This window comes from Apodemus sylvaticus, unplaced genomic scaffold, assembly GCF_947179515.1.
Source record: "Apodemus sylvaticus unplaced genomic scaffold, mApoSyl1.1 scaffold_33, whole genome shotgun sequence".
NCBI lineage: Eukaryota > Metazoa > Chordata > Mammalia > Rodentia > Muridae > Apodemus > Apodemus sylvaticus.
The window spans coordinates 2,382,449-2,395,194 of record NW_026263270.1 but is presented as its reverse complement, the minus strand read 5'-3'; positions in this window follow the sequence as shown (position 1 = coordinate 2,395,194).

Below are 12,746 nucleotides of genomic sequence, written 5' to 3'. Positions count from 1 at the left end.
GTTGCAGATAAAGACAAATACATACGTATTGGAAACACTTAAACTTTACGAGAAGAAATAACTTATCGTAAAAAATTAGCTTGTATCTCCTAAACAACACGTTGTAACTCGAAAAGACTTGGTGTGGCGTGTAAGTCTAAACGTGTAGCCTCAAAAGAGAACCCACAGGAGAATTTTCTTTGTCAAAATTTGTCAGAAAACCATGTTTTAAGGAAATCCTGCATCTTGCAAAATTATCTTTTTCCTAAACAACTCATCTTAACGCATAAAGCTTTGGTGTTGCGTGTATGTCTAAGCATGTAGCCTCAAAAGAGAAGGCACAGGAGAGTTTTCTCTCGAAACAATATGTAAGAATACCACGTTATAAGGAAATACAGTGTTGCAGAGTAAAGACAATTACGTATGTATTGGAAACACTTAAACATTAGAGAAGAAATAAAGCATCATACAAAATTAGCTTATATCACCTACACAACACGTTGTAACTCGAAACGATGTGGTGTGGCGTTTACAATTAAACATGTAGCCTTAAAAGAGAACCCACAGGAGAATTTTCTTCGTCAAAATTTGTCAGAAAACCATGTTTTAAGGAAATCCCGCATCGTTCGAAAATATCTTGTTTTTTCTAAACAACACATCGTAACTCGAAAAGCTTTGGTGTTGCGTGTATGTCTAGGCGTGTAGCCTCAAAAGAGACGGCAATGGAGAGTTTTCTCTCGAAAGAATATGTAAGAATACCACATTATAAGGAAATACAGTGTTGCAGAGTAAAGACAAATAAGCACTTATTGGAAACACTTAAACTTTACGAGAAGAAATGATGCATCATACAAAATTAGCTTGTATCTCCTAAACAGCACGTTGTAACTTGAAAAGATTTGGTGTGGCGTGTATATCTAAACGTGTAGCCTCAAAAGAGAACCCACAAGAGAATTTTCTTTCCTCAAAATTTGTCAGAAAACCACGTTTTAAGGAAATCCCGCATCGTGTGTAATTATCTTGTTTTTCCTAAACAACACGTTGTAACTCGAAAAGCTTTGGTGTTGCGTGTAAGTCTTAGCGTGTAGCCTCAAAAGAGACGGCAATGGAGAGTTTTCTCTCGAAAGAATATGTAAGAATACCACGTTATAAGGAAGTAAAGTGTTGCAGAGTAAAGACAAATAAGTATGTAATGGAAAAACTTAAACTTTATGAGAAATAATAACACATCGTAAAAAATAGCTTGTATCTCCTAAACAACACGTTGTAACTCGAAAGGATTTGGTGCGGCATATATGACAAAATGTGTAGCCTCAAAAGAGAACCCATAGGAGAATTTTCTTTCGTCAATATTTGTCAGAAAACCACATTTTAAGGAAATCCCGCATCGTGCGAAATTATCTTGTTTTTCCTAAACAACACGTTGTAACTTGAAAAGCTTTGGTGTTGCGTGTATTTCTAAGCGTGTAGCATCAAAAGAGAAGGCACAGGAGAGTTTTCTCTCGAAAGGATATGTAAGAATACCACGTTATAAGGAAATACAGTGTTGCAGAGTAAAGACAAATACATACATATTGGAAACACTTAAACTTTACGAGAAGAAATAACTTATCGTACAAAATTAGCTTGTATCTCCTAAACAACACGTTGTAACTCGAAAAGATTTGGTGTGGCATGTGCGTCTAAACGTGTAGCCTCAAAAGAGAACCCACAGTAGAATTTTCTTTCTTCAAAATTTTTCAGACAACCACATTTTAAGGAAATCCGGCATTGTGCGAAATTATCTATTTTTTCCTAAACAAAACGTCCTGACTCGAAAATCTTTGGTGTTGCGTGTATGTCTAAGCGTGTAGCCTCAAAAGAGAAGGCACAGGAGAGTTTTCTCTCGAAAGAATATGTAAGAATACCATGTTATAAGGAAATACAGTGTTGCAGATTAAATACAAATACGTATATATTGGAAACATTTTACGAGAAGAAATAATGCTTCGTACAAGCTTGTATCTCCTAAACAACACGTTTTAACTCAAAATGATTTGGTGTGGCGAGTACGTCTAAACGTGTAGCCTCAAAAGAGAACCCACAGGAGAATTTTCTTTGGTCAAAATTTGTTAGAAAACCACATTTTAAGGAAATACTGCATCGTGCGAAATTATCTTGTTTTTCCTAAACAACACTTCGTAACTCGAAAAGCTTTGGTTTTGTGTGTATGTCTAATCATGTAGCCTCAAAGGAGAAGGCACAGGAGAGTTTTCTCTCGAACGAATATGTAAGAATACCACCTTATAAGGATATACAGTGTTGCAGAGAAAAGACAAATACGTACATATTGGAAACACTTAAACTTTACGAGAAGAAATAATGCATCGTACAAAATTAGCTTGTACCTCCTAAACAACACGTTGTAACTCGGAAATATTTGATGTGGCTTGTACGTCTAAAAGTGTAGCCTCAAAAAAGAACCCACAGGAGAATATTCTTAGGTCAAAATTTGTCAGAAAACCACGTTTTAAGGAAATCCCGCATCGTGCGAAATTATCTTGTTTTTCCTAAACAACACGTTGTAACTCCAAAAGCTTTGGTGTTGCATGTATGTCTAAGCATGTAGCCACAAAAGGGAATGCACAGGAGAGTTTTCTCTCCAAAGAATATGTAAGAATACCACGTTATAAGGAAATACAGTGTTGCAGAGTAAAGACAAATACATATATATTGGAAACACTTAAACTTTATGAGAAGAAATAATGCATCATACAAAATTAGCTTGTATCTCCTAACAGCACGTTGTAACTCGAAAAGATTTGGTGTGGCGTGTACTTCTAAACGTGTAGCCTCAAAAGAGAACCACACAGGAGAATTTTCTTTCGTCAAAATTGGTCAGTAAACCACGTTTTAAGGAAATCCCACATCTAGCGAAATTATCTTGTTTTTCCTAAACAACACGTCGTAACTCGAAAAGCTTTGGTGTTGCGTGTATGTCTAAGCGTGTAGCCTCAAAAGAGAAGGCACAGGAGAGTTTTCTCTCTAAAGAATATGTAAGAATACCACGTTATAAGGAAATACAGTGTTGCAGAGTAAAGACAAATACCTATGTATTGCAAACACTTTAGAAGAAGAAATAATGCATCGTACAAAATTAGCTTGTATCTCCTAAACTACACGTTATAACTCGAAAAGATTTGGTGTGGGGTGTACGTATAAACGTGTAGCCTCAAAAGAGAACCCACAGGAGTATTTTCTTTCATCAAAATTTTTTCAGAAAACCACGTTTTAAGGAAATCCCGCATCGTGCAAAATTATCTTGTTTTTCCTAAACAACACGTTGTAACTCGAAAAGCTTTGGTGTTGCATGTATGTCTAAGCATGTAGCCACAAAAGGGAATGCACAGGAGAGTTTTCTCTCCAAAGAATATGTAAGAATACCACGTTATAAGGAAATACAGTGTTGCAGAGTAAAGACAAATACATACATATTGGAAATACTTAAACTTTATGAGAAGAAATAATGCATCATACAAAATTAGCTTGTATCTCCTAACAGCACGTTGTAACTCGAAAAGATTTGGTGTGGCGTGTACTTCTAAACGTGTAGCCTCAAAAGAGAACCACACAGGAGAATTTTCTTTTGTCAAAATTTGTCTGAAAACCATGTTTTAAGGAAATCCCGCATCGTTGGAAATTACCTTGTTTTTCCTAAACAACACGTTGTCACTCGAAAAGCTTTGGTGTTGCGTGTATGTCTAAGCGTATAGCCTCAAAAGAGAAGGCACAGGAGAGTTTTCTCTCGAAATAATATGTAAGAATACCACGTTATAAGGAATTACAGTGTTGCAGAGTAAAGCAAATACATACGTATTGGAAACACTGTACAAGAAGAAATAACGCATCATACAAAATTAGCTTGTATCTCCTAAACAATACGTTGTAACTCGGAAAGATTTGATGTGGCTTGTACGTCTAAACGTGTGGCCTCAAAGGAGAACCCACAGGATAATATTCTTTAGTCAAAATTAGTCAGAAAACCACGTTTTAAGGAAATCCCGCATCGTGCGAAATTATCTTGGTTTTCCTAAAGAACACGTTGTAACTCGAAAAGCTTTGCTGTTGCGTGAATGTCTAAGCGCGAAGCCTCAAAAGAGAAGGCACAGGAGAGTTTTCTCTTGAAAGAATATGTAAGAATACCAAGTTATAAGGAAATACAGTGTTGCAGAGTAAAGACAAATACGTAATTATTGGAAACTCTTTACAAGAAGAAATAACGCATCATACAAAATTAGCTTGTTTCTCCTAAGCTACACGTTGTAACTCGAAAAGATTTGGTGTGGCGTGTACATCTAAACATGTAGCCTCAAAAGAGAACCCACAGGAGAGTTTTCTTTCGTCAAATTTTTTTTCAGAAAACCACGTTTTAAGGAAATCCCGCATCGTGCTAAATTATCTTGTTTTTCGTAAACAACACGTTGTCACTCGAAAAGCTTTGGTGTTGCGTGTATGTCTAAGCTGGTATCCCCAAAGAGAACGCACAGGAGAGTTTTCTCTCGAAAGAATATGTAAGAATACCACGTTATAAGGAAGGACAGTGTTGCAGAGTAAAGCAAATACATACGTATTGGAAACACTTTACAAGAAGAAATAACGCATCATACAAAATTAGCTTGTATCTCCTAAACAACACATTGTAACTCAGAAAGATTTGATGTGGCTTGTATGTCTAAACGTGTAGCCTCAAAGGAGAACCCACAGGAGAATATTCTTTAGTCAAAATTGGTCTGAAAACCACGTTTTAAGGAAATCCCGCATTGTGCGAAATTATCTTGTTTTTCCTAAAGAACACTTTGTAACTCGAAAAGCTTTGGTGTTGTATGTATGTCTAAGCGTGTAGCCTCAAAAGAGAAGGCACAGGAGAGTTTTCTCTCGAAAGAATACGTAAGAATATCACGTTATATGGAAATACAGTGTTGCAGAGTAAAGACAAATACGTACGTATTCGAAACACTTTACAAGAAGAAATAACGCATCGTACAAAATTACGTTGTATCTCCTAAATTACACGTTGTAACTCGAAAAGATTTCGTATGGCGTGTACGTCTAAACATGTAGCCTGAAAAGAGAACCCACAGGAGAATTTTCTTTCGTCAAAATTTTTTCAGAAAACCACGTTTTAAGGAAATCCCGCATCGTGCGAAATTATCTTGTTTTTCCTAAAGAACACGTTGTAACTCGAAAAGCTTTGGTGTTTAGTGTATGTCTAAGCGTGTAGCCTCAAAAGAGAACGCACAGGAGTGTTTTCTCTCGAAAGAATATGTAAGCATACCACGTTATTAGGAAATACAGTGTTGCAGAGTCAAGAAAAATATGTAAGTATTGGAAACACTTTACGAGAAGAAATAACGCATCAAACAAAATTAGCTTGTATCTCCTAAACAACACGTTGTAACTCGAAATGATTTGGCATGGCATGTACGTCTAAACGTGTAGCCTCAAAAGAGAACCCACAGAAGAATTTTCTTTCGTCAAAATTTGTCAGAAAACAATTTTTTAAGGAAATCCCGCATCGTGCGAAATTATCTTGTGTTTCCAAAACAACACATCGTAACTCGAAAAGCTCTGATGTTGTGTGTTTGTCTAAGCATGTACCCTCAAAAGAGAAGGCACAGTAGAGTTTTCTCTCAAAAGAATAGGTAAGAATACCACGTTATAAAGAAATACAGTGTTGCAGACTAAAGACAAATACGTACGTATTGGAAACACTTAAACTTTACGAGAAGAAATAACTTATCATACAAAATTAGCTTGTATCTCCTAAACAGCACGTTGTAACTCGAAAAGATTTGGTTTGGCATGTACGTCTAAATGTGTAGCCTTAAAAGAGAACCCCCAGGAGAATTTTCTTTCGTCAAAATTTTTCAGAAAACCACGTTTTAAGGAAATCCCGCATCGTGCGAAATTATCTTGTTTTTCCTAAACAACACGTCGTTACTAGAAAAGCTTGGTGTTGCGTGTATGTCTAAGCATGTAGCCTCAAAAGAGAATGCACTGGAGAGTTTTCTCTCGAAAGAATATGTAAGAATACCACAATATAAAGAAATACAGTGTTGCAGAGTAAAGACAAATATGTACTTATTGGAAACACTTTACGAGGAGAAATAACGCATAGTAAAAAAATTAGCTTGTATCTCCTAAACAACACATTGTAACTCGAAAACATTTGGTGTGGCGTGTACGTCTAATGGTGTAGCCTCAAAAGAGTACCCACAGGAAAATTTTCTTTCGTCAAAATTTGTCACAAAACCACGTTTTAAGGAAATCACGCATCGTGCGAAAAATCTTGTTTTTCCTAAACAACACGTTGTAACTCGAAAAGCTTTGGTGTTGCGTGTATGTCTATGCGTGTAGCCTCAAAAGAGAAGGCACAGGAGAGTTTTCTCTGGAAACAATATGTAACAATACCACGTTATAAGGAAATACAGTGTTGCAGAATAAAGACAAATCCATACATATTGGAAACACTTAAACTTTACGAGAAGAAATAATGCGTCGTGCAAAATTAGCTTGTATATCTTAACAGCACGTTGTAACTAGAAATGATTTGGTGTGGCGTGTACTTCTAAACGTGTAGCCTCAAAAGAGAACCCACAGGAGAATTTTCTTGCGTCAAAATTTGTCAGAAAACCACGGTTTAAGGAAATCCCGCATCATGCGAAATTATCTGGTTATTCCTAAACAACACGTTGTAACTCGAAAAGCTTTGGTGTTTTGTGTATGTCTTAGCGTGTAGCCTCAAAAGAGAAGGCAACGGAGAGTTTTCTCTCAAAAGAATATGTAAGAATACCACGTAAATAGGAACTACAGTGTTGCAGAGTAAAGACAAGTACATACGTATTGGAAACACTTTAGGAGAAGAAATAACGCATCATAAAAAATTAGCTTGTATCTCCTAAACAACACGTTGTAACTCGAAAATATTTGGTGTGGCGTGTGCGTCTAAACGTGTAGCATCAAAAGAGAACCCACAGGAGAATTTTCTTTCGTCAAAATTTATCAGAAAACCACGTTTTAAGGAAATCCCGCATCGTGCGAAATTATCTTGTTTTTCCTAAACAAAACATCGTAACTCGAAAAGCTTTGGCGTTGCTTGTATATCTAATCGTGTAGCCTCAAAAGAGAAGGCACAGGAGACTTTTCTCTCGAAAGAATATGTAAGAATACCACGTTATAAGGAAATACAGTGTTGCAGAGCAAAGACAAATTCGTACGTTTTGGAAACATTTTAGGAGAAGAAATAATGCTTCGTACAAGCTTGTATCTCCTAAACAACACGTTTTAACTCGAAATGATTTGGTGTGGCGTGTACGTCTAAACGTGTAGCCTCAAAAGAGAACCCACAGGAGAATTTTCTTTCTTCCAAATTTGTCAGAAATCCACGTTTTAAGGAAATCTCGCATCGTGCGAAATTATCTTGTTTTTCCTAATCAACACGTTGTAACTCGAAAAGATTTGGTGTTGCGTGTATGTCTAAGCGTGTAGCCTCAATAGAGAAGGCACAGGAGAGTTTTCTCTCAAAAGAATATGTAAGAATACCACGTTATAAGGAAATACAGTGTTGCAGAGTAAAGACAAATACTTACTTATTGGAAACACTTAAACTTTATGAGAAGAAATATCTTATCATACAAATTTAGCTTGTATCTCCTAAACAGCACGTTGTAACTTAAAAAGATTTGGTGTGTCGTGTAATTCTAAACGTGTAGCCTCAAAAGAGAACCCACAGGAGAATTTTCTTTCATCAAAATTTGTCAGAAAACCATGTTATAAGGAAATCCCGCATCGTGCAAAATTATCTTGTTTTTCCTAAACAACACATCTTAACTCGAAAAGCTTTGGTGTTGCGTGTATGTCTAAGCGTGTAGCCTCAAAAGAGAAGGCACAGGAGAGTTTTCACTCAAAACAATATGTAAGAATACCACGTTATAAGGAAATACAGTGTGGCAGAGTAAAGACAAATACCTACTAATTAGAAACACTTAAACTTTACGAGAAGTAATAACGCATCATTTAAAATTAGCTTATATCTCCTAAACAACACGTTGTAAATGGAAAAGATTTGGTCTGGCGTTTACAACTAAACATGTAGGCTTAAAAGAGAACCCACAGGAGAATTTTTTTTCGTCAAAATTTGCCAGAAAAACGTGTTTTAAGGAAATCCCGCATTGTGCGAAATTATCTTGTTTTTCCTAAACAACACATCGTAACTCGAAAAGCTTTGGTGTTGCGTGTATGTCTAGGCGTGTAGCCTCAAAAGAGAAGGCACAGGAGAGTTTTCTCTCAAAAGAATATGTAAGAATACCACGTTATAAGGAAATACAGTGTTGCAGAGTAAAGACAAATACGCACTTATTAGAAACACTTAAACTTTATGAGAAAAAATAATGCATCGTACAAAATTAGCTTGTATCTCCTAAACAGCACGTTGTAACTTGAAAAGATTTGGTGTGGCGTGTACACCTAAACGTGTAGCCTCAAAAGAGAACCCACAGGAGAATTTTCTTTCATCAAAATATGTCAGAAAACCACGTTTTAAGGAAATCCCTCATTGTGTGAAATTATCTTGTTTTTCCTAAACAACATGTTGTAACTCGAAAAGCTTTGGTGTTGCGTGTAAGTCTTAGCGTGTAGCCTCAAAAGAGAAGGCAATGGAGAGTTTTCTCTAGAAAGAATATGTAAGAATACCACGTTATAAGGAAATACAGTGTTGCAGAGTAAAGACAAATACGTACATATTGGAAACACTTTAACATTATGAGAAAAAATAACACATCGTAAAAAATAGCTTGTATCTCCTCAACAACACGTTGTAACTCGAAAAGACTTGGTGTGGCATGTATGACTAAACGTGTAGCCTCAAAAGAAAACCCATAGGAGAATTTTCTTTCGTCAATATTTGTCAGAAAACCACATTTTAAGGAAATCTCGCATCGTGCGAAATTATCTTGTTTTTCCTAAACAACACGTTGTAACTCGAAAAGCTTTGGTGTTGCGTGTATTTCTAAGCTTGTAGCCTCAAAAGAGAACGCACAGGAGAGTTTTCTCTCGAAAGAATATGTAAGAATACCACGTTATAAGGAAATACCGTGTTGCAGAGTAAAGACAACTACGTACGTATTGGAAATCTTTAAGAGAAGAAATAACGCATCGTACAAAATTAGCTTGTATCTCCTAAACAACACGTTATAACCCGAAAAGATTTGGTGTGGCGTGTGTGTCTAAACGTGTAGCATCAAAATAGAACCCACAGGAGAATTTTCTTTCGTCAAAATTTTTCAGAAAACCACGTTTTATGGAAATCTCGCATCGTGCAAAATTTCCTTCTTTTTCCTAAACAACACGTGGTAACTCGAAAAGCTTTGGAGTTGCGTGTTTGTCTAAGCTTCTAGCCTCAAAAGAGAATGTACAGGAGAGTTTTCCCTCGAAAGAATATGTAAGAATACCACGTTATAAGGAAATATATTGTTGCAGAGTAAAGACAAATAAGTACATATTGGAAACACTTTACGAGATGAAATAACGCATCATACAATATTTGCTTGTATCTCCTAAACAACACGTTGTAACTCAAAAATATTTGGTGTGGCTCGTACCTCTACACGTGTAGCCTCAAAAGAGAACCTACAGGAGAACTTTCTTTCGTCAAAATTTGTCAAAAAACCACGTTTTAAGGAAATCCCACATCGTGCAAAATTATCTTGTTTTTCCTTAACAACACGTTGTAACTCGAAAAGCTTTGGTGTTGTGTGAATATCTGAGATTGTAGTCTCTAAAGAGAATGCACAGGAGAGTTTTCTCTCGAAAGAACATGTAAGAATACAATGTCATAAGGAAAAAGAGTGTTGCAGAGTAAAGACAAATATGTACATAAGGGAAACACTTTACGAGAAAAAATAACGCATCGTACAAAATTAGCTTGTATCTCCTAAACAACACGTGGTAACTCGAAAGGATTTGGTGTGGCGTGTACGTCTATACAGGTAGCCTCAAAAGAGAACCCACAGGAGAATTTTCTTTCGTCAAAATTTTTCCTAAAACCACGTTTTAAGGAAATCCCGCATCTTGTGAAATTATCTTGTTTTTCATAAACAACACGTTGTAACTCGAAAAGCTTTGGTGTTGCCTGTATGTCTAAGTGTGTAGCCTCAAAAGGGAAGGCACAGGATAGTTTTCTCTCGAAAGAATATGCATGAATTCCACCTTATAAGGAAATACAATGTTGCAGAATAAAGACAAATATGTACGTATGGGAAACACTTTTCAAAAAGAATTAACGCAACGTAAAAAATTAACTTGTATCTCCTAAACAACACGTTGTAACTCGAAAAGATTTGGTATGGCATGTACGTCTAAACGTGTAGCCTCAAAAGAGAACCCACAGGAGAATTTTCTTTCGTCAAAATTTTTCAGAAAACCACGTTTTAAGGAAATCCCGCATCGTGCGAAATCATCTTGTTTTTCCTAAACAACATGTTGTAACTCGAAAAGTTTTGGTGTTGCGTGTATGTGTAAGCATGGAGCCTCAAAAGAGAAGGCACAGGAGAGTTTTCTCTCAAAAGAATAGGTAAGTATACCATGTTATAAGGAAATACAATTTTGCAGAGTAAAGACAAATAAGTACATATTGGAAACACTTTATGAGAAGAAATAACGCATCGTACAAAATTAGCTTGTATCTCCTAAACAACACGCTGTAACTCGAAAAGATTTGGTGTGACGTGTACGTCTAAACGTGTAGCCTCAAAAGAGAACCCACAGGAGAATTTTCTTTCATCAAAATTTGTCAGAAACCACGTTTTAAAGAAATCTCGCATCGTGCAAAATTATCTTGTTTTTCCTAAACAACAGGTTGTAACTGGAAAATCTTTGGTGTTGCCTGTATGTCTAAGCTTGTAGCCTCAAAAGAGAACTCACAGGAGAGTTTTCTCTCGAAAGAATATGTAAGAATACCACGTTATAAGGAAATACAGTGTTGCAGAGTAAAAACAAATACGTACGTATTGGAAACACTTTAAGAGAAGAAATAACGCATCGTACAAAATTAGCTTGTATCTCCTAAACAACACGTTGTAACTCGAAAAGATTTGGTATGGCCTATATGTCTAAACATGTAGCCTCAAAAGAGAAGCCACAGGAGAATTTTCTTTCGTCAAAATTGGTCAGTAAACCACATTTTAAGGAAATCCAGCATCATGCGAAATTATCTTGTTTTTCCTAAACAACCGGTCGTAACTCGAAAAGCTTTGGTGTTGCGTGTATGTCTAAGCGTGTAGCCTCAAAAGAGAATGCACAGGAGAGTTTTCTCTCGAAAGAATATGTACGAATACCATGTTATAAGGAAATACAGTGTTGTAGAGTAAAGACAAATACGTACATATTGGAAACACTTTACAAGAAGAAATAATGCATCGTAAAAAATTAGCTTGTATCTCCTAAACTACACGTTATAACTCGAAAAGATTTGGTGTGGCGTGTACATCTAAACGTGTAGCCTCAAAAGAGAACCCACAGGAGTATTTTCTTTCGTCAAAATTTTTTCAGAAAACCACGATTTAGGAAATCCCGCATCGTGCGAAATTATCTTGTTTTTCCTAAACAACACGTTGTAACTCGTGTGCTTTGGTGTTGCATGTATGTCTAAGCATGTAGCCTTCAAAAGAGAATGCACAGGAGAGTTTTCTCTCGAAAGAATATGTAAGAATACCACGTTATAAGGAAATACAGTGTTGCAGAGTAAAGACAAATACGTTCGTATTGGAAACACTTTACGAGAAGAAATAACGCTTCGTACAAGCTTGTATCTCCTAAACAACACGTTTTAACTCGAAATGATTTGGTGTGGCGTGTACGTCTAAACGTGTAGCCTCAAAAGAGAACCCACAGAACAATTTTCTTTCGTCAAAATTTGTAAGAAAACCACGTTTTAAGGAAAGCCCGCATCATGCGAAATTATATTGTTTTTCCTAATCAACACGTGTAAATCAAAAAGATTTGGTTTTGCCTGTATGTCTAAGCATGTAGCCTCAAATGAGAAGGCACAGGAGAATTTTCTCTCGAAAGAATATGCAAGAATACCACGTTATAAGGAAATACAGTGTTGCAGAGTAAAGACAAATACATACGTATTGGAAACACTTTACGAGAAGAAAGAATGCATCGTACAAAATTAGCATGTATCTCCTAAACTACACGTTATAACTCGAAAAGATTTGGTGTGACGTGTACATCTAAACGTGTAGCCTCAAAAGAGAACCCACAGGAGTATTTTCTTTGGTCAATTTTTTTTCAGAAAACCACGATTTTAGAAAATCCCACATCGTGCGAAATTATCTTGTTTTTCCTAAACAACACGTTGTAACTCGAAAAGCTTTGGTGTTGCGTGTATATCTAAGCGTGTAGCCTCAAAAGAGAACGCACAGGACAGTTTTCTCTCGAAAGAATATGTAAGAATACCACGTTATGAGGAAATACAATGTTGCAGAGTAAACACAAATATGTACATATTGGAAACACTTAAACTTTACGAGAAGAAATAATGCATCATAAAAAATTAGCTTGTAACTCCTAAACAGCACGTTGTAACTCGAAAAGATTTGGTGTGGTGTGTACATCTAAATGTGCAGCCTCAAAAGCGAACCCACAGGAAAATTTTCTTTCGTCAAAATTTGTCAGAAAACCACGTTTTAAGGAAATCCCACATCGTGCGAAATTATCTTGTTTTT